The sequence below is a fragment of the Hyperolius riggenbachi genome, chromosome 12 (assembly GCF_040937935.1).
Source record: "Hyperolius riggenbachi isolate aHypRig1 chromosome 12, aHypRig1.pri, whole genome shotgun sequence".
NCBI lineage: Eukaryota > Metazoa > Chordata > Amphibia > Anura > Hyperoliidae > Hyperolius > Hyperolius riggenbachi.
Window position 1 is genome coordinate 228,425,656 of NC_090657.1, and position 22,266 is coordinate 228,447,921.

Genomic DNA, 22,266 nt, shown 5'->3' on the forward strand with positions numbered 1-22,266 from the left:
GGGGGAAATGCACTGCTGCTATAACACGTGGTTAAAAATTGTCGGTGCTGTCATTCCAAATTGGGGAAGGGGGGGAGGTGTTTGGTGCCTGACTGACCCACTGATTTTGTGAATATTCCTAACCAAGGATGCTCAGTCACACATTTGCAGTACTCCCAAGGAGGAAGTGCATGGTTTTGAGTCGTGGAAAGCTTCCAATTGGGCGTGTGCTGTGCATAGAAGTGGCGGACATCTGGGTAATCAACCCCCTGTCTCCCATGCACACACCTGAGGAAAATAAGCCTCATTAGAATCACAAATTCGGCTAGTTATCTACTCGTGAGCCAATCACTGCTCCCAAACTAATGGGAGAAGGAAGAAGCCCATAGCCTACAGGGGCTGGAGGAAGTCCCCAGGTAAGCAGGGCCAGATTTAGGCCTAGGGCACCAAAGCAGCAGGCTAAACTGGTGCAGCATTTGCAAGCGTGCAAATGCTGCAGTGCAGGGAGATCAGGCGAGTGTCAGATCGCGGTACTCCCTGCTCTCTCTGCACGTTGGTGTTGTGGGCGGTGGCTATGGACTTGGCCAGCATTGCAGAGTTATAAGCGGAGGATGTGGAATAGCAGCCGGCAGTCGCTCACATCTCCGCTTGTCTCCAACGTAGAAGCTTACATAGAGGCTTACATCCTTGCAGTGATGGTAATTAGGGATGGGCAAAGAGATGCTAATACTTTCGAGTTGATGCAGGGTAATGCAAAGTTATGTAGCTTGAAAATGGACCAACTGAATTTTACCTTAGCTGGATTTGATTGGTTCATTTTCAAGCTGCATCATCTCTTCTGCTAATCATTGTGGCATCAGCAGTTTCTGAAAAAGGTTTTTTTTTTTTTGTTTTACCCATGCAATATCTATATCTTTTAAAGAGACTCTGAAGTGAGTGTAACAGCATTTGATTATTGTAAAGCACTATAGAAAGTGCTAAACCGCCGATATCCCGCGGCAAAACGAGGGGTTCATACCCCCCAAATACCACCTGCAAAATCCACAACTTTCTTGGTGGTGGATTTTGCTGCTCATGGAGGTGGGGTTATGAGCTGCAGCTCTGCCTCCATGCATGTCAATCTCTGAAGGCAGGTAAAGAAGGGCGGGGGAGAGGCGGGGATTGACGGCTAAGAGGCAGAGCTACAGCCATTAGCTCTGCCTCAAGCCAGAAGCGCTCCCTGGACAAAGGAGAGGGGATATGGGGGTGTAAACCCCTCATTTTGGCGTGGGGATGCGTCGGTTTAGCACTATGTGGTGCTTTACAATAATCATAATGCTGTTTCACTTACTTCAGTCTCTCTTTAATGACTGCCGCCTGTAGCGATGAGTTGCTATTGCTGGGGCAATGGTTTGGGGACCCAGTGCTCTACAGATGCATTGCTCTTCCATTGCCTAGTGATGCATCTGTAGCACTGGGGCCCCTGATCTGTGGTCCCAGCAGTCACATCCAATCACTACAGACATGCAGGCTGGGGATAGTGGTGTGCTGCATGCCCAGCTAGTAGCGAAATAACGTATCATTTCAATTGGGAAGGGCCAAACTGTGGGACTTGTCATGTGAAAACTGAACAAAAAGTGTATATTTCTGCATTTTCTCAAAATGCCTATAAAACGATTGTAGAAAATATTCCCTGTCGAAAGCCTAGCTTGTCCTTAAATTTATTAATAATAAAATTGAATGTGTGTTGTAAAAACCCAGGAATGCAAAGTAATTAATCATTTGGTGTTAAATGGTTTACTGCAGTGCATGGAAAACGGATGCCAGATGTGCTACAGATAGCAGTTGTTATACTGACGAGTGAAGCCTGGTACACACTTTCAATTGTTTGGTCAATCACTGACCAATTTTATCACGTCCATGTAGTATGAGGGCTGGAATCAACTAGATTGTTTTTTTTGAGCGTTTAGGGAGGTTTTCAAAACGCTAGCGATTTCCCTAAACGCTCAGCTGTTAACCTCCTTAGCGGTAACCCCGTGCTACACACTGCGTAGGCGCCGCGGAGGATCACATGGCCCCATTACTTTTTTTTTTGTTTAAAGTGTTGCAATATGCTTTAGCTAGCGGTTCGCTAGCTAAGCGTATGCGCAAAGTTGCTCTGGTCCCCTGCGATCGGGATACGTACCCCCCAGCGTTGCCACGCCGGCGCAGCCACCCAATCGGCTCCAGGCTTCGCGATGACGGCGATCGGGATTGCGGCTGACGTCATCTCCGATCATCGCCATAGCAACGCCGGAAGCCGAACGGGAAACTGCGCTTTCCGTGGGATCGTGGCGAGGTATGTATAGCCGGCGGCGATCGGCGGGCATGGGGGGGACCGGAGCAACCTTGCACATACGCTTAGCTAGCGAAATGCTAGCTAAAGCGTTTTTAAAAAAAAATTTGGGGGCAAAAAACCTCTTGGCGGACGCATCCCCAGAAACTGCGTACCGCCAAGGAGGTTAATGGATGAGCCAAATTCCACTGGAGCGATTACCAAAATCGCAAACGCAGGACATGCATTTTGCATTAACGTTTCAGCCATGCAAAGCATATAAACGCTCATCAAAACCTACACAGCGATTTCGCTCACGTTTTTAAATTGCTGCACACTGGTCCTTTTTTAATTAATTTTTTTTTTTTTTTTTCTTACAATCAGAATTAAAACCGCTAATAGTTACACAATCGCTGGCAAAAAACCTTACACTTTATAAAATCGCTACCAAAATCACCAGAAACTGCTCATGGAATTGCTTGCAAAACGCTGGCGATTGCAATTTGTATTGGGTTCCAGGCCTCAGAGTACTTGATCTACTACATGTTTGTTCAGGGTCTGACTAAAGGCTAGTGCACAATGAGCGCTTCTGAGCGCTTTTAAAAACTCCATCACTTTGAAAAGCGCTTGTCTAATGTATTTGAATGGGATGGAGCACACCAGAGCGATGAGCTTTGTTCCTAAATGTAAACATGGGTCCTGCAGCAAGTATAGGAAAAAGGAAAATTGCCCTGAAAAGCGTTAGATCAGAGTGATTTCTCTCCCCCCCCCCCCAAGTGTTTTTGGTACAGGAGCTGTTCAGTTATGCCCCATTCACACTTGCAAAATGTTAGCGCTTTTGCTAGTGGTTTGCTCTGACGATTCACAACCAGAATTGTTAATCACCATTCACAATTGGCGTGTTTTTTTTTTTTTTCTTTTTTTTTTTTTTTTTTTTGTTTCCTGCGATTAGCGCTTCTATTAATGCGATTCTATTAATTAATGCGATCGCCGAGAAATCGCCTGAAAATGGTGCAGAATACAAATTTGCGATTTGCGTTAATTGCCGTCGATAACGCAAATTGCCCAAGTGAGAATGGGCCCATAGGGTATTATGGCAAAATCGCCGGCAAAACGCTCAGATGGGAACGGGGCCTTACAGCTGTACTGTAACAAAAAAGAAACACTACACCAAAACGTTCCAAAAATCACTAGGCATGATTAGAAAATCGCTAGGCATGTGCCTAGAATCGCCTAGGAAAATCACTTCAAAAAGTGCTAATCGTTTGCGATTACACTAGTGCTTTTTGGTGTGCACTGGGCCTTACAGTATTAGAGGAACAGGATTAGGAGGACTGCTAGGCAACTGGTATTGTTTAAAAGGAAACATGGCAGCCTGCTAAAAATAAGAATACGCGAGCTTTCGGCCTTACAGCCTTCATCGGGCTTACATCCTGTTTGTTTGCAGGCTAACGGTACAGACAGCTATATACATGCAACATCAAAAGGGAAAACAGATTTTTTTTTTTCCAAGCATAAATACATGTCATTAACCTGCTGGGCGGTCTGGACGAGCTCAGCTCGTCCAGTACCGCCGGAGCCTGCCGCTCAGGCCCTGCTGGGCCGATTTGGCTGAAATAAAAAGCAGCACACGCAGCCGGCACTTTGCCAGCCGCGTGTGCTGCCTGATCGCCGCCGCTCTGCGGCGATCCGCCGCGAGCAGCGGCGAAAGAGGGTCCCCCCAGCCGCCTGAGCCCAGCGTAGCCGTAACAAAAAGTTCCGGCCAGCGCTAAGGGCTGGATCGGAGGCGGCTGACGTCAGGACGTCGGCTGACGTCGATGACGTCACTCCGCTCGTCGCTATGGCGACGATGTAAGCAAAACAAGGAAGGCCGCTCATTGCGGCCTTCCTTGTTTATTCTGGGCGCCGGAGGCGATCGGAAGAACGCCTCCGGAGCGCCCTCTAGTGGGCTTTCATGCAGCCAACTTTCAGTTGGCTGCATGAAATAGTTTTTTTTTTATTAAAAAAAAACCCTCCCGCAGCCTGCCTGGCGATCTTAATAGAACGCCAGGCAGGTTAAGATGCCTTAAAGGGGAACTGAAGACAGAGGTATATGGAGGCTGCCATGTTTATTTCCTTCTAAGCAATACCAGTTGCCTGGCAGCCCTGCTGATCATTTGCCTCTAATACTATTAGCCATAGCCCCTGAACAAGCATGCAGCAGATCAGGTGTTTTAGACTTTAAAGTCAGATCTGACAAGACTAGCTGCATGCTTGTTTCTGGTGTTATTCAGATACTACTGCAGAGAAATAGACCAGCAGGGCTGCCAGGCAACTGGTATTGATTAAAAGGAAATAAATATGGCAGCCTCCGTATACCTCTTACTTCAGTTCCCCTTTAAGTGAAACAGAACATCTAAATGGGGTGAGAGGTTGTTAGCTGAGATAAGGATCCTTGTTTACACCATGCTCCCAGACCTGGGAGTTGGACTGACATAGAGGTATTGTAAATTCTGAGTTCACAAGTTTAGCTATACAGGCTGAGAAAGCATTTAATGTGAACTTTCAGACTAAAAATCGACTCAGCAGCACTGAAAAGGCCTGGTGTTTCTTTAACAGTTTCACAGCATCAGAACTTTGTTTCTCTTATACAAGCCTCATTTTTAGCTGCACAGAAGAAAACTGCCCGGGCATTTTTCCCCTGATGCTGTGCAAAGCATGATGGGATTTCTGATGTTGTTGCTCTCGTTCTGCTGTTTTGGTGCAAATTTTTTTTCTTACATTTTGAATTTGTCATTTGAAGCCTAGCGTGTGCAGCTGGGAGGGGTGATCTGGACACAGGACAGTTGGAACTGTGTCTCCTGCTCCCTGTCACCTCCTTTCAACCAAAAAGATGGCTGCCCCCATGAATCAAACATTTGCCTTTTCTTTTAAAACAGTGTGGGTAAGAGATTATATTACCTATCTATTCTAATTAACATAACTAATGTAACTCAATGACAGTATGTTTGTTTAGGCTGAAGTTCCCCTTTTAAATATCAGCCTCATACCAATATAAAAAGTTTTTGTCCTTTATTCAAGCCCTTGTCCACTGCTTTGAACCAATTAACTAAAAGACCTGAAGAAACTCGCACAACTGGACAGCGACTTCTTTTTCTTGACTACATGCAAAAAGGAAAAACTTATACCTCAAGTGTCACAGACCGCAAGGGCCGGTCTGCGAGCAAGGTCAATCGATCGGCGTCAGAAATCCTCTCACACTGTCATTTTGTTCAACACGAAGTGTAACCTGACTTCGCAATTTGATCAGCCGACTCGCGGAGGGAGAGTTCAGACGCCAAAGGATTCACCACACACATACAATTCAAAGATCTGCCACCAAGCGGGTTACACAGCCCGCTACTGTAATTATACTAGTACTTCGAGAACGCTCTATTAACCCTTAGCAGTATGCAGGAACCTGGGTCAGATCTTTATATCTGGGCCGAGTTCTCGCATACGGGTTATAAAGGTACACTTCTTTTAAACATGGTAGTGGTTTCAGGAGAATAGGTACATTTGTGTAAATTCAGAACAGATTGTAACCATAATGATTTTTAAACGTTTTTATAACAAAGTTGCATTACATACATTTACACAGACTAACACATAGACACATAGCTAAAAATAAAAGGGATAAAATTAGAAAGTTCTTACTTAGTTACGGCTGAGCAGTCCATTTGGAGAATGAAGAAAGAGTCCAGTTTAAATGAGCTTTAAGAGTCCTTGGAAAAAATGCATGCGTTTGGTCCTTCTGTGAACGCATGCTCGAAGCTCTTCTTTAGCAGATGAAATGATAAAGGACAAAGGCGGGCTCTGCTGGCCCCATATTTATACAATCTTAGAACTGGGGCTGGATTACCTCCAAACTAGGTGGAGGGAAGGCGGGGTTATCTCCTGGCAGCAAGGTCGCCACCCCCAGAACTCAGAGGCAAAAAATGTAACATTTATTAATCATCTGTGTGACTCCGCCCCAGATTGGCGCATCGTAAATCCGAGACTATATCCATGAGCGGCCTGCGACCCTGTATCAACTGAGGCTACACATGCCTATTCTATCGCGTTCGGTTTGCACAGGCTGAATAAAGCGGTTTCCCGACTGACCCCTGACAGTTGGGGAACTGTAATTCAGGTGAATGATAGAACTGATTTATGGGTATCAGAAAATTTTGTCTTTCTGTGACAAGCCTATTTTGAATTACAAATACATAAAAGTTCTTTGTTTGATTGTATGATTTTGGCGGGGATTTCTTATCTTTACTGGTTGGATCTAGTTTCCTTGGGGAATGCTGTACCAGCAACTGGCCCCAGCGGGAGGTCGAGCTACGTGTGAAATTCCTTGCTGACCTAACACAGGACATGGGGGGAAGTTACTGTACTCTGCAATGCTCTCAGAGGGGGGAAAAGAAAAAGGGAGAAAACACTCTGTCATTTTTAAGCGAGAATGTCACGTCTACCGATGGCGCAATCGCTGTGCGTCATCGGTGGGCGTGATATGCCATTTTATTCACCACATCAAGGACTAAGGATACAGAATACCACCCTGCATACATACAATAGCAGGGTTGCAGAAGAAATCTACAGGAGGAGCTCGGAGAGAATACGGAATAGCCTTATAAAAGTCTGCTATAACCGTAATGACTACAATGACTAGAACGAAAGGATGTCCGCACGATGCCCCTAAAATCAAGTTTCTTTATTCATGGACGTATCCAAAAAGTCATCACATATCACTAGCTGACATGTTTCGGACCTACTGGTCCTTACTCATAGCTAGGGTACAAATAGCACAGGAGGCCCCTATACACCCTCCTCCTGTGGAGTGGGTGGTTCCCAAAGCCCAAGAACACACCCATAACACCACATACAGGAAGGGATATTCACAATACAAAATAGCCAACGTAGATATCAATCATTATTTTTTGGCTGAGTATTAAATCACAAAGAGGCCAAAAATGCACAACATTAAAGTTCCAATCTACCCTAATATAGCAGTAGACAATCATTAAAAGAAGATAAGAAATATAACTTGTGCAAATAAAAAACCCATAGGAGCAGCATGAATAAAAGAACCGGGCATTATGTTAATAATGCCAGGTCCCAACGGGAGTCGACGTGGCGACCTGGGTTTGTGTATATACCTTACAATAGTGACATGTCCTCACTCCACATCTGTATGAGCCCAACAAATTCAACCAGGTAGACGACCTGGTTGAATTTGTTGGGCTCATACAGACAGGATGTTCTGACAGGATGGACAGAGACAAGAACCTGGATCGCCTTAAGAGCAATTTCATTAAACAAGGTTACAGTCCTCCTATGGCTGAGACCCGAATCAGGAAAGCCAGCAACATCCCCAGGACTGAACTCCTGAAATATAAGCAAAACTAGAAAGGAGGACCGTGTCCCTTTTGGTTGTCACCTACAACCCACACCTGGAAATCTTGATTGCTAAGGGACTTCATCCCATTTTTCACAAGGATAACAGACTGAGAAAGATCTTCCCTAAACCTCCCCTCTTGTCATATCGGCAACCACACAATCTAAAACTGATGATTGTCAGGAGTTCTTTGAATAGGCCTCAACAAAACGGAACATCACCCTGCCGACAAAGGTGTGGGACCTGCAGACACATTTACTCCACTGACAGGTTAACTATACCAGGTTCACAACAGGAGTACAGAGTACAAGGCACATTTTCCTGTGGTTCCAACAATCTAGTATATCTGATCATGTGTGCTAAATGCCCCAATGTTATGTACGTGGGAGAAACTGGACAAACTCTGCACAAACGTATGAATGGACGCAGGCAAACTATTAACGATACCAAATCTGAACTCCCAGTTGCTACACACTTTTGTTCCAACGGACACAGCATGTATGATCTTCGTGTCACTGCCCTGAAGGGTGGCTTCAAAACTTTAAATGATCGATTTAATAGCAGAAACAAAATGTATAAATTGGTTCAAACCCGTGAACAAGAGCTTTAATAAGGACAAAAACTTTTTATATTGGTATGAGGCTGATGATGATATTTCAACTCTTAGCCTGTATAGCTAAACTTGTGAACTCAGAATTTACGATACCTCTGTGTCAGTCCAACTCCCAGGTCTGGGAGCACGGTGTAAACAAGGATCCTTATCTCAGCTAACAACCTCTCACCCCATTTAGATGTTCTGTTTTACTTAAGGCATCTTAATGACGTATTTATGCTTGAAAAAATCTGTTTTCCCTTTTGATGGTGCATGTATATAGCTGTCTACCATTAGCCTGCAAACAAACAGGATGTTAGCCCGACGAAGGCTGCAAAGCCGAAAGCTCGCGTATTCTTATTCTTTTTAGTTAGCCAATAAATGGTATCATCCTGATTTAAAACTTCTTGCTTTGACTGATGGCTAACACGGTACAATACCCTGCTGCATTAGGAAGAGGTTAGTGTTAGACATTGGAACAAGGTTAGTGTTATGGTGCCCATTAACGGTACCATTTTTCACTAAATGTGGGCAGCACGGTGGCATAGGGGTTAGCGTCAACATCTGCAAGGAGTTTGTATGTTCTCCCCGTGTTTGCGTGGGTTTCCTCCATGCACATACTAAAATCATACAGATAAGTTAATTGGCTTCCCCCTAAATTGGCCCTAGACTAAAATAGACATGCTTTACACAATACATACATAGACATATGACTATGGTAGGGAATAGATTGTGAGCTCCTTTGAGGGACAGTTAGTGACAAGACTATATATACTCTGTACAGCGCTGCGGAAGATGTTGGCGCTATATAAATACTAATTAATAAATTATATCTTTTGATGCTATTTGAAAGATCGTAACTAATCGGAAGGCAATTATCGATTGTTCACATTTACTGAACGATTCTTTCTTCAAATGTGATCATAAAATCTAACTTTTGGATCGAGTTTATCCTGTTTAGCAACCAACTAAAGCGGGGTGTTTCTAGGTTCCTGGGAGATCTGGGGCACCCCTGGGCACTAAGAGGGAATGATTGTGGACCAAAAAAGGGGCGTGGTCATAGGTGGGGCAAAATTTACATGAACATAGAAGTGGCGTAACTTAAATATATTCGATAGGCAGTATTTCACATAAATGAGCCCCTCACCTGGCTTCTGTCTTGTCTTCGGCTGGCTGGCCTGTGTGCTGTACTCGGCTGGCGGTTATGCTGGGCTGCCAGGGCCAGTTTTCAGCCAAGCCAACATAGGCCTTGGCCAAGGGTGCCTGACTCTGGAAGGGCGATTCGTGGGTAGCAGAATAGTACTGTCATTTTCAGCCTCGCAGTGGCTGGCCTTTAGCTGGACAGAGTATACTCCTGCTGGTGTGCAGCCAATCAGACCCGATCCGGGGCCGCCCTGCTTCTGCACTTGCTGCAAATAGCTGCGGGCGGCCACGGATGGCTGGGACTGGCAGACAGGATGTAAGCAGAAGGGAGTGACGGGGCTGCAGGCAACTCACAATGACGTATATGCCTGTCGCTCCCTGAGTCCTCCTCTCTCTCTTGTACTGAGCTGTGTGTTGTGCAGCCACGCCCCCTTCCTCTCCGGGCTGCTTGTCACACATACAGCCGGGAGATTCAAGCCATGGAGAACTGCTATCAGCCCTAAACAAGGGGAAGACTTCACTGGCAAGCAAATGGCAACGAAGCAATTACAAAGATATCTGCAGCGAGATAGCTGCAATAAAGATAAGGTAATGGGGGCTGCTGCTGATTATTTGTCTTTCTTCCCCTACAAACTACTATGCCACGTGGAAATAAAATCGTATTGCTAAGCGTTAAAGTTAATAGAAATGATAAATGTTCTAGTTTTGATAAATGAAATGTTTTGACCATGGTGATTTAAAGGGACACTGTAGGGGGGTCGGGGCCCAGTATGGTCTGTGCCTGCGCTGTACGCTCCTGGTGACATCAGGGGAAGCAAGGACATGGCAACGCAGACGCAGTGGTTTTCAGACTTTAAAGTCTGAAATTCCATAAGTGAACCGGAGGCGGGGCCAGAGCATCGGTGAGTGGCTGCGTAAGTACAGGATGCCTGCGGGGGACCATTAGAAGCCCCGGGTAAGTTCAACTCCTCCCCCCCCCCCCCCCTACAGTATCCCTTTAACTAAGTTCATATTATCTATATTTGTACCGCAATACAGTATAAAAACAGTAAAACTCTCTCTACACTTTCCTCATCATACCCTTTTTTGTCTGTCATTTCATCTCCCCTCTCTGCCATAGAGTGCTCTTTCCCCCTCTGTTTTATATCCTATCTTGCAGTCTGTAATGCTGGCATACACAGCTCGGTTTTGCCGCTCGATTCTTCCGCTCGATAGATTCCCCGCTTGATTCTGCAGCAGATTCTCTTATCTTCTGCTCGTTTTTCTTATCTTTTTTTATTGCCCTAAATGCAGAATCGAGCGGCGAAACAATCGGGGCGGGAGATCGGACGCGTCAGAAATTATGTATCAAGCCATCTAAATGACTCAGAATCGAGCCGTGTGTTCCCAGCATAACAACCCCCTTAGTCATGTCATTGGCCGTCCTCAAAGGCGCTCACACTCTAATCCTACCATAGTCATAGTCTAATGTCCTACCATATTATTATTATGTATTTATATAGCACTGCCATTTCCTGCAGCACATTACAGAGTACATAGTCATGTCACTGACTGTCCTCAGAGGAGCTTACAATCTAATCCTACCATAGTCATAGTCTAATGTCCTACCATATTATTATTATGTATTTATATAGCACTGACATCTTCTGCAGCACATTACAGAGTACATAGTCATGTCACTGACTGTCCTCAGAGGAGCTTACAATCTAATCCTACCATAGTCATTGTCTAATGTTCTACCATATTATTATTATGTATTTATATAGCACTGCCATTTCCTGCAACACATTACAGAGTACATAGTCATGTCACTGACTGTCCTCAGAGGAGCTTACAATCTAATCCTACCATAGTCATAGTCTAATGTCCTACCATATTATTATTATGTATTTATATAGCACTGACATCTTCTGCAGCACATTACAGAGTACATAGTCATGTCACTGACTGTCCTCAGAGGAGCTTACAATCTAATCCTACCATAGTCATAGTGTAATGTTCTACCATATTATTATGTATTTATATAGCACTGACATCTTCTGCTGCACATAACAGAGTACATAGTCATGTCACTGGCTGTCCTCAGAGCAGCTCACAATCTAATCCTACCATAATCATAGCCTAATATTCTCCTGATCTATTAGTATCCCTAACCACTCCCCCTTCCCCTTTGTGGATAACGCTATCTTAACACCACTGTTGTCATGGGGCGGCTGGAGACTGTGGGCCTAGGGCGATTAAAAAGTACAAATCCAGCCCTGCAGGCTGGTGGTTATGCTATTGCTGTGCTGGCCTGGCTGGTGGTGATGCTGTGCTGGCAGTGATGCTGTGCCGGCCTGGCTGACGGTGATGCTGGGCCAGCTTGGCTGGCGGTGATGTTGAGCTGTTTCAATATTGTTGGGAATCCACACTTGAGCACACCACTATGCTCAGAGTAGTACCAGGTTTCTGTATAGGAGGATCGATTTGAATAAAGTGAAGCCACAAACCAGCGATCTGTTTCCAAAATTTTAGTTTCACACTTTATTGTATTCACAAAAATCTTTTTTCTTCAAAGGGGTAAAGAGTTCTTTGTAAAACGGCAGAGAAATTTGTGGTACAGACATAAAAAATCAATACAAAAAGCAGATCATAGACACTGTGTGCTTTGTTTGACATCAACAAGTAAAATGTTACGCATTACACCGTAACGCGTAAAAATGTACTTGTTGATGTCTGCAATAGCTTCCTGCACCAGCAGGGATGCATAAAAACGTACGCATGACAGCCGGCCGACTCCCGGTCGGCAAAAACGAAACTAGCTGGCAGCGGGGGACCAGAGGATTAGAGAGTGGCTGCGAGGACACAGGATGGCTGCAGGGGGCTGGTAGATGCCCCAGGTAAGTAAAACTCATTTTTTGTTTGCAGTTAAGGTTCAGATCATAGACCCTGTGTGCTTTGATGAAAAAAGTATTTTAAGTTCAGGTGACGACACTGGTCCGGTTTGGGTTATTGACCCTTCGTCAAGCCTTTACAAAGCATAGAGAATACTTTTTTCATCAAACAAAGCACACAGTGTCTATGATCTGCTTTTTGTATTGATTTTTTTATGTCTGTACCACAAATTTCTCTGCTGTTTTACAAAGATCTTTTTACCCCTTTATTGTATTCACAAAAATCTTTTTTCTTCAAAGGGGTAAAGAGATTTTTGTAAAACAGCAGAGAAATTTGTGGTACAGACATAATTCAATATGAAAAGCAGATCGTAGACACTGTGTGCTTTGTTTGATGAAAAAAGGATTCTCTATGCTTTGTAAAGGCCTGACGAAGGGTCAATAACCCGAAACGGACCAGTGTCGTCATCTGAACTTAAAATACTTTTTTCATCAAACAAAGCACACAGTGTCTATGATCTGCTTTTTGTATTGATTTTTTTGTCTGTACCACAAATTTCTCTGCTGTTTTACAAAGAACTCTTTACCACTTTGAAGAAAAAAGATATTTGTGAATACAATAAAGTGTGAAACTAAAATTTTGGAAACAGATCGCTGGTTTGTGGCTTCACTTTATTCAAACTGATCCTCCTATACAGAAACCTGGTGGTGCTGTGCAGGCCTGGCTGGCGGTGATGTTGAGCTGGCCTGGCTTTGCTAGGTGACTTGCTGGGGGCTTTGCTGGGCTGGACAATTTGCTGGGGGCTTTTTGGGGGGCTTTACTGGGCTGGGGGGCTTTACTAGGCTTTGCTTGGCTGTATGCTTTGCTGGGCTGGGACCAGCAGGCTTTGCTAGGCTGGGGGGTTTGCTTTGCTGAGGGTTGTGATTTGCTAAGCTGGGGCCCTGGGGCTTTGCTTGGCTGTAGATGGGTAGGTGCCCCCAGTATAGGTTAGATAGGTAGGTGCCTCCAGTATAGGTTCGATAGGTAGGATCCCCCAGTATAGGTTAGATAGAAGCCCTCGGTATAGGTTAAATAGGTATGTTCCCTCAGTATAGGTTAGATAGGTGTCTCCAGTGTAGGTTAGGTAGGTTCTTCCAGTATAGGTTAGATAGGTAAGTGACTCCAGTGTATGTTAGGTAGGTAGGTACACCCAGTATAGGTTAGATAGATGCCTCCAGTATATAGTTAGGTAGGTAGGTACCCCTCAGTAAAGGTTAGCTAGATAGATGAACCCAGTATAGGTTAGATAGATGCCCCCAGTATAGGTTAGATAGGTAAGTGACTCCAGTGTATGTTAGATAGGTAGGTGCCCCCAGTATAGATTAGATAGATGCCCCCAGTATAAGTTAGATAGATGCTCCCAGTACCGGTTAGATAGATGCCCCCAGTACAAGTTAGATAGATGCTTCCAGTATAGGATGGATAGATAGATATAGATGCCCCCAGTGTAGGATAGATATAGATGCCCCCAGTGTAGGTTAGATATAGATATAGATGCCCCCAGTGTAGGTTAGATATAGATGCCCCCAGTGTAGGTTAGATATAGATGCCCCCAGTGTAGGTTAGATATAGATGCCCCCAGTGTAGGTTAGATATAGATGCCCCCAGTGTAGGTTAGATATAGATGCCCCCAGTGTAGGTTAGATATGGATGCCCCCAGTGTAGGTTAGATATGGATGCCCCCAGTGTAGGTTAGATATGGATGCCCCCAGTGTAGGTTAGATATGGATGCCCCCAGTGTAGGTTAGATATGGATGCCCCCAGTGTAGGTTAGATATGGATGCCCCCAGTGTAGGTTAGATATAGATGCCCCCAGTGTAGGTTAGATATAGATATAGATGCCCCCAGTGTAGGTTAGATATAGATGCCCCCAGTGTAGGTTAGATATAGATGCCCCCAGTGTAGGTTAGATATAGATATAGATGCCCCCAGTGTAGGTTAGATATGGATGCCCCCAGTGTAGGTTAGATATAGATGCCCCCAGTGTAGGTTAGATATGGATGCCCCCAGTGTAGGTTAGATATGGATGCCCCCAGTGTAGGTTAGATATGGATGCCCCCAGTGTAGGTTAGATATAGATGCCCCCAGTGTAGGTTAGATATAGATGCCCCCAGTGTAGGTTAGATAGGAAGGTGCCGCGAGTAAGGAGGCGGGGCAGCGGGCATAGTGTAGTTAAAAACTCACCTTTCAATAGATTCAGGCACAGCCTCCATCTTCTTCCTACTTCCTGTCCTGGCGTCCCTCGCATTGGTAACAGCGCCCCCTTGATGACATTGGTCACGTCATCATATGGGTGCTGTAACCAAGGCGCCGGACGCCGGCGGAGGAAGTAGAAAGAAGATGGAGGCTGTGCCTGCGGGGATCGAAACGGAAGGTGAGTTTTAACTACACTATGCCAGCTTCCCCCAGTGCCCCCTTGTCACAAGCCCCCTAGTGGCCGGACCTCACAATGCCTTCCAATCGGTTTCAGCACACAGACCATGCAATCTGTGGTCGCAATCGGTGCGCAGAAACCGCTGGGATTTTGGCAGCAGACCGACTAGAAGGGAGCCCGTGAGTTACGGTAATTACAATTTACACACTATTTCAGGGTACAACTGCCACCACCTCTGTTACCATGGGACAGAGGAACCCACTGACTGGCTGATTCTAGACCTGCAAATAAAACGGTTAAACACCCTCTATTTTATCTAGCTATCCACAATAGTAGCGACTCTTCAGAAGCCAGGGTTCAGTTTTGTGTTGCTGAATAATAGGTGTAGCCGAACAAATAAATGACGTTAGCGTTGTTTATTATAAAAGCAATATAAATAATATACAGAAAATCGTTAAAATCAACAATTATAGAGACAAATAATAGCCCAGTATGAAAATAAAAAGGGAGAGAAAATACGGATACTTGAGTTCATGTGGAAATATGTATTTCTGGGAAAAGAACTGCATAGTCCTTGGTTTCAGAATCCTAGGCCTTAAGGCATATTTTGTAATCCAAGCAGATGTTACAGTTCCAAGATGGCTGCTGGATGGTCCTCTGCTCAGCAGCAGGTCTAGTTGTAATCCAGATGATGTTAAGATGGGGGACTGAAGTCCGCCTGCTGGCAATTTGCTTTTGATGAAGCTGGTTTGCGGGTGTGGCAATGTCTGCCCCCTCTGAATTACCCACCAATGACAGCCCACCACCTCCTAGGGGAATTTTGAGCTTAAATTGTAAAACACTAACTTATAAAAGATAAATGTCATATTTAGGCGGACAGTGGATTCATAATTGTCAGAAAATACTGATTAATACGACATCTTGCATGAGTGCGTTAGGCTGTCCTGTCACCGAGAAGGGTCGTACACCAATAACCGGACGGGTTATTGTTATGAATTTTATATCAAGACACTGGGCTTTTAACGAATAAGACTATATGAATTTCATAGCTGTGATCTACACGGTTTTCATTTAACAGACAGAAATCATAAACCACATGCATTTAAATCTGTTCCCCACCGTTACCACTGTGTCTGAGTTCTTCAGTGGACCCCTGTGGAGCTAGCTTCCTTTGGCTTCCCCTGGATGAAAGCCACCTTTTAGTGTGTTAATTATCATCTAAGCGTGACCAGCTAGAACAATCTTTGCGGTTTACACCAGGATTCCAGCTAGGGTTTCACACCTCAGGCTAATAGAGATGGCCCGAACCGTTCGCCCGCGAATGGTTCCAGGCGAACTTTAGGTGGTTCGCGTTCGCCAGCGAAGGCGAACTTTTGCGGAAGTTCGGTTCGCCCCATAATGCTCCATTAGGGTCAACTTTGACCCTCTACATCACAGGCAGCAGCCACATTGTCGCCAATCAGACTACACTCACTCCTGGAGCCCCACCCCCCTTATAAAAGGCAAGGTTGTCCGGCTGTTTTACTCACTCGTCTGCCTACAGTAATTAGTTAAGGGACGCAAACCGCAATAGACTTCAATGGGGAGGCGAACTTAGAAAACTAGAAACACTCATGCTGGCAACAAAAGTGATGGAAATGATGTTTCAAGGTGTCTAACACCTGGAAGGGGGCATGGCGGAGTGGGATACATGCCAAAAGTCCCAGGGAAAAATCTGGATTTGACGCAAAGCAGCGTTTTAAGGGCAGAAATCACATTGAATGCTAAATTGCAGGCCTAAAGTGCTTTAAAACATCTTGCATGTGTATACATCAATCAGGGAGTGTAATTAGTGTACTGCTTCACACTGACAGACCAAACTCACTGTGTAACACACCGCAAACAGCTGATTGTGTAGTGACGGCCGTGCTGGACTGGTGCGCAACATGGCGAGATTGCTCTTCCTCAGTGATATCAGGTAATGTCTGACTGCCTTATCAACTTTCGTTGGTTCTTTTTCTACCATTGTTAAAGCTTAGCTTACATCTATTTTTACATCATTTTTTTTTAAATTACATTTTCTACTTGCTGTTCAGTACCTGCAACGAGAATCTGTTATAGAGGGCAAGTCTGCCATTGTCACCACGGGTAATGGCCGGGGAATCGAGGTTCGATTCCGGTCCGAAGTGGGAGCCTGAGACCCATGCTGTACCTGCCCTGCCCTGACCATGGTTTGCAGACCAGGCATCTGTGGTCAGATGGACCCAGCGGAAGACAAACCAACTCAAAAGCATTTGCCAAGAATGTTTTATGGAGGGCAAGTCTACCATTCATTCAACTGTGTGAAACTTTCGATGGTACTAGCTTCTCAGTACCATGGTGACTGACCACAGGTAATGGCCAGGGAATCCGGTTTCTATTCCGTTCCGGAGTTGGAGCCTAAGAAAAGGCTACCACCACACACCCAGGCAAGGAAGGCAGCAGGCATGGCATGCCTGCCCCGAGGTAGTGACCAAAAATAACAATAAGGGAGGACTTTCGAGGCCCTGCTGTGTATGTGAAATTAATCAACTTTAAATCCTTTAACGAGAATCTGTTATGGAGGGCAATGATTCCATCATAACCCTCCTTTATGAGAATCTGTTCTGGAGGGCAAGTCTGCCATCCATTCAAGTGAAAGGTATTCACTGACTGCCAGGTATCATACAATGTGCAGTCACAGATGCAGTGAAAGGTATGCAGTGACTGCAAACAGCCGTTTGTGTAGTGGTGGCCGTGCTGGACTGGTGTGCACCATGACTAGAGTGCAGGTGATGGTGGCTTTACAGCCCATATGGTCGCCCGGCTGATGTAGCTGAATGACAGAACAGTGACTGTCCAGCTGATCAAATTTGGTCTGACCACAATGAAGCAACAACCTTATTATCTTTGGTGTGCCAACCCCTGAGACACTCATACAGCCGGCGGTCATTGCTTCATTGTGATACGCAAGCCCCTTCACCGCGGCAAGGTAATGAATCACGAAGGGGGATGGGCACATGTACATGCCTTTTGTGATGATCCGCCTGGAGTCCTGGACCCTGTTGGTGGTGCCGGAGAAGGCAGTCAAGCGGCCGGCGGGCAGAGGTGCTGTGTGGGGAGCGACTTGGTCTTGGGACAGGCAGCCAGTCAGTCACACTGCGTGCAGGCAGAGATGCTGTGTGTGGGGACTGACTTAGTCTTTGTGCGGGCGGTAGCCCCCCGGGATCCATGCCTCATTCATTTTGATAAAGGTGAGGTACTGAACACTGTTGTGACTTAGGCGACTTCTCTTCTCAGTGACAATGCCTCCAGCTGCGCTGAAGGTCCTTTCTGACAGGACGCTTGCGGCAGGGCAAGACAGAAGTTGGATGGCAAACTGGGACAGCTCTGGCCACAGGTCAAGCCTGCGCACTCAGTAGTCCAAGGGTTTATCATCGCTGCTCACAGTGTCTGCATCCACACTTAAAGAGACACTGAAGCGGAAAAAAAAATATGATATAGTGAATTGGTTGTGTACTATGAATAATTACTAGAAGATTAGCAGCAAAGAAAATATTCTCATACTTTTATTTTCAGGTATATAGTGTTTTTTCTAACATTGCATGATTCTATAATATGTGCAGATTACACAACACTCAGCTATCAAAATGAGTCTTTCAGAGCAGTCTGTGACGTAATGACCTCTCCTCGAGCAGAGGAAAAGTAAACATTTCAATTGCAGTTGAGATAATAAAAGTCAGATAACAGCCCTTTCCACGACTAACTTGGTCATAGAGCTTAATAGCTTTTTTGCATAGAGATAACAACTGGAGTTTCTCAACTCTTCCTGTACTGGAAACAATTAGACTGATGTATCTGATCTTAATGTTTAATTTCTTAGCTGTACTACACATACAAATCATATCATAATTTTTTTTTCGCTTCAGTGTCTCTTTAAGGCCAGGTAGTCGGCTACCGGCTGGTCCAGGCGTTGGTGGAGGGTGGATCCCGAAGGGCTACGGCAAGGCGTTGGACTAAAGAATGTCTGCATGTCCAACATCGCCATGAGATCGCTGGAGCGTCCATGGGAGGAAGATTACTGGCAGTGGTACCTTTATTGCGTTGTGCTGTGAAATCACCCTTAAACGCATTGTAAAGCATAGTTGCCAGCTTGTGCTGCATACTTTCCGCCTTCAGGTGAGTTGGTAACGGGTCCGCCACTTTGTGCCTGTACCGAGGGTCTAGTAGCGTGTCCACACAGTACAGGTCATTCCCCTTGAGTTTTTTTTTATACGGGGGTCCCTCAACAGGCTGGACCGCATGAAAGATGCCATCTGCACAAAGTCTGATCCAGACGTACTATCCATCTCCTCTTGCTCTTCCTGAGTGACGTTACGCAAGTCCTCTTCCTCCCTCCAGCCACGAACAATACCACAGGAACGTGGAGCAGCACAAGCCCCCTGTGACGGCTGCTGCGGTTGTTCTTCTGCCGCCGCCTCTTCCTCCTCCACAGAAACACCTTCCTCATCATCCGAGTCTGACTCCTCTTCTTCCCCACATGACTCCTCTTCCTCCCCCCTCTGTGCTGCTGCAGGTGTTGAGGAAACATCTGGTTCCGATGAAAATTGCTCCCACGACTCTTCCTGCCATAACTGTTCCTGTTCACGCTCCTCCACAGCTTGATCCACCACTCTACTCATGGCATGCTCCAAGTAGTAAGCGTAGGTGATCAAGTCGCTGATGGTGCCTTCAGTGCGACTCACCAGGTTGGTCACCTCCTCAAACGGCCGCATGAGCCTGCATGCAGTTCGCATCAGTGTCCACTGTCCAGTTCGGTGGCCAGAACATCCCCATCTTCCCAGATTGTGTCCTACTGTAATTGTACAGGTACTGGGTGACGGCTTTCTCCTGGTCTAGCAGGTGAGAGAACATGAGCAGGGTTAAATTCCAGCGAGTCGGGCTATCGCATATCAAGCATCTCACCGGCAAGTTGTTTCTCTGCTGAATGTCCGCAAAGCGTGCCATGGCCGTGTAAGACCACCTGAAATGCCCACACAACTTCCTGGCCTTCTTCAGGACGCCCTCTAAGCCTGGGTACTTTGACACAAATCTTTGAATGACCAGATTCAACACATGTGTCAAGCAGGAGGACGACGTCAAAGCGGAAAGGAGATTGCTGCCATTGTCACACACCTTGATGCCGATCTCCAGCTGGTGCGGGGTCAGCCAGTGCTCTACCTGTTCAAGAGCAGCCAGGGGAGCTGGTCCAGTGTGACTCTCCGCTTTAACCAGGTTGACCCAATGGGCTGTGTAAGTAATGTAGCGGCCCTGATCGTGCTTGGCAGACCAGGCATCCGTGGTCAGGTGGACCCTTGACCCAACGCTGTTCGCCAGAGATGACACCACTTGCCTCTGAACTTCACAATACAGTTTGGGTATCGCCTTTCTAGAAAAATAAATGCAGCCTGGTATCTTCCACTGCAGTGTCCCAATGGCCACAAATTTACGGAAAGTCTCAGAGTCCACCAGCTTGTATGGTAATAGCTGGCGAGTTATATAGTTCCACCACGCCCGCTGTCAGATGCCGGGCAAGAGGGTGACTGGCAGAAATTGGCTTCTTCCTCTCAAACATTTCCTTCACGGACACCTGGCTGCTTTGGGCAGAGGAGCAGGAACCGCTCAAGGGCAGAGGCGGAGTGGAGGAGGGTGGCTGTGAAGGTGCAAGGGAGAAGGTGGCTGAAGATGCTGCACCTGAAGGAGGAAGAGGAGAAGGAGGGTGGCTTTTCTTTTGTGTGGTTTTGCTCAGGTGTTCTTCCCATTGCTGTTTGTGCCTTTTCTCCAGGTGCTTTCGTAAGGCAGTTGTCCCTACGTGAGTGTTGGCCTTTCCACGGCTCAATTTTTGGAGACAGAGAGAACAGATGGCTTTACTGCGATCTAAGGCAGACACATCAAAAATTTTCCAATTTGATGGCACTATGGTGGCCTCAGAGTCAGCAGCTGACGTTGAAGGGCATGTTGGCTGGCTGTCCATAGGTGGCGATACATGGCACCGGACACTGCCACCAGCTGTTTCTGATGACAAGCTCCCCTTGCTTCTTTCATGAACTCGTCTCCTCCTACTCCTCTGACTCCCCCCTCCGAACTGTCCCCCTGTTCATCTGTTCTATTGGGAACATACGTGGCATCCGTATAATCGTCATCATAATCATCCTGCCCAGTTTTGCTTTCCTCAGACACCTCCAAAACTGCACCAACAGCATGTACTTCATCATCATCATCATCATCATCATCCTCCTCCTCCATTACGTCCATATTGTCACCTAACTCACACATATGAGGTGGTGTAACTTGCTTAGCGCCTTCATAATATTGTAGCAGTAGTGGGTGTGAATTAGTGATTTCACCACCAAATAACTCCTGCGAAGTGTCAAATGCAGCGGATGTGGTGCTTGTAGTAGCGCTGGTGACTGCGGGAGATGAGGTGTTCTGTGTTAAATATTCAACCATGTCCTGACAATTTTGGGAGGTGATGGGACGTGTCTTCTTCTGAGCACTATACTTTGGGCCAGGACTGCACGAAATCACATCCAACACGACCACGCACACACCTGCCAGGTGGCCTTCCTTTGGATCTGCTGCTACCTCTTCAGCGACCTGGCTTGTCCATTTTGTCCATATCGAGGGGGGGGGGGGGAAATGAAGTGAAAGGTATGCACTGATTTGATTAATACAATGTGCAGTCACACAGGTGCAGCAGTTAACAGGTATGCACGGAGTGGTATATCACACTGCGTGCATTCACGTAGGTAGGTGGCTTCACTGAACCCAACAGCTAGGTAGAGGTATATGCAGTAATGGGTATTACAATGTGCAGCTGCCTATCACACACACAGGTACAGTAGTTACTGAATGTGCTGGGCTGGCAGTGGCACGGCACACAGTATGAATTACTAAAGCTGTCTCCGCAACACAAGTGCAGTAATAATGGGTATTGCACAATGTGCAGCTTACTGACACACAGGTAGTCAGTGTCACTAGTCACTGACTCACTGTCTGATTATGCTGATCCTGGGCTGGCAGAAACACAGTAGGAATTATCAAGGCTGTCTATAATGCAACACAAGTGTCAGTGACACACAGAAAAAAAAAATCACAAGAACAGGATTAGCTCTCAAAAGAGCTGTTGCAGGGTGCTATTATAGCAATAAGAATCAGCCAGGAGCAAGCTAACAAGCCAAGAGCCTAACTAATCTTTCCCTAGGAGAAACAGTCTGCAGCACCTCGCCCTACTCTCACTATAGCAGGCACATGAGTGAGTGTAATGGCTGACGCTCCCTGCCTTATATACAGGGGGGAGTGGCTCCAGGACTGAGTGTAGCCTGATTGGCTACAATGTGCCTGCTGACTGTGATGTAGAGGGTCAAAGTTGACCCTAATGGAGCATTATGGGGCGAATTGAGCTTCTGGGAAAGTTCGCCTTCGCTTGCGGAGGCGAACCACCCAAAGTTCGCCTGGAACCGTTCAACGGCGAACCGTTCGGCCCATCTCTACATATAGGAACATAACATTTGTAATACTTGCACAAAGTTGGCATA

The 22,266-nt window shown here is 46.0% G+C and overlaps 1 long non-coding RNA gene across 1 annotated transcript in view; it reads left to right on the plus strand.

Annotated features, from left to right (window-relative positions):
• Nucleotides 1-251: 251 nt before the first annotated feature.
• LOC137541701 (uncharacterized) overlaps nt 252-22,266 on the plus strand; it is a 36,681-nt gene continuing 14,666 nt past the window's right edge. The window contains exon 1 of the long non-coding RNA XR_011025255.1: nt 252-395. This is a non-coding gene — a long non-coding RNA (uncharacterized lncRNA). The remainder of the gene's footprint in view (nt 396-22,266) is intronic.